At 36.8% G+C, this 351-nt stretch overlaps 1 protein-coding gene across 1 annotated transcript in view; it reads right to left on the bottom strand.

Annotated features, from left to right (window-relative positions):
• Nucleotides 1-351, bottom strand: part of LOC119592295 — a 19,079-nt gene that overhangs the window by 5,737 nt on the left and 12,991 nt on the right.

Raw genomic sequence — 351 nt, 5'->3', positions numbered from 1 at the left:
GGCATATAGGATTTTCAGATGTAAAAGTTACGCGAGGACTCTTTGAATATTCATGACAGATAAACTTTAGCTGCAACGTTAAACCGAATGCTTTCTCTTTGTTGAACCAGCTGCTGCCCCATTATTGAAATTCTCCATCACAGTTTCAAAACATCATCCATCATGCTCTACACAGGAACAACGGCATCACAGTGAGAGCAAAAACAAAGTTCTGATTAAATTCTCTTACGGAATTCAGACCAAAAGTAAACGCTTTTATATTGAAATGCATCTTTGTAAAAATAATGTTAGATGAATGGGGCAGATCAAAATGAACAGAGTTTCAGCAATTACTGTGGAAACAAAGAGGTG

Source organism: Penaeus monodon, chromosome 30 (genome assembly GCF_015228065.2).
Source record: "Penaeus monodon isolate SGIC_2016 chromosome 30, NSTDA_Pmon_1, whole genome shotgun sequence".
In the NCBI taxonomy this organism is placed as follows: Eukaryota; Metazoa; Arthropoda; class Malacostraca; order Decapoda; family Penaeidae; genus Penaeus; species Penaeus monodon.
The sequence above is the reverse complement of the archived record's forward strand: the minus strand, read 5'-3'. Positions and strand labels throughout refer to the sequence as shown.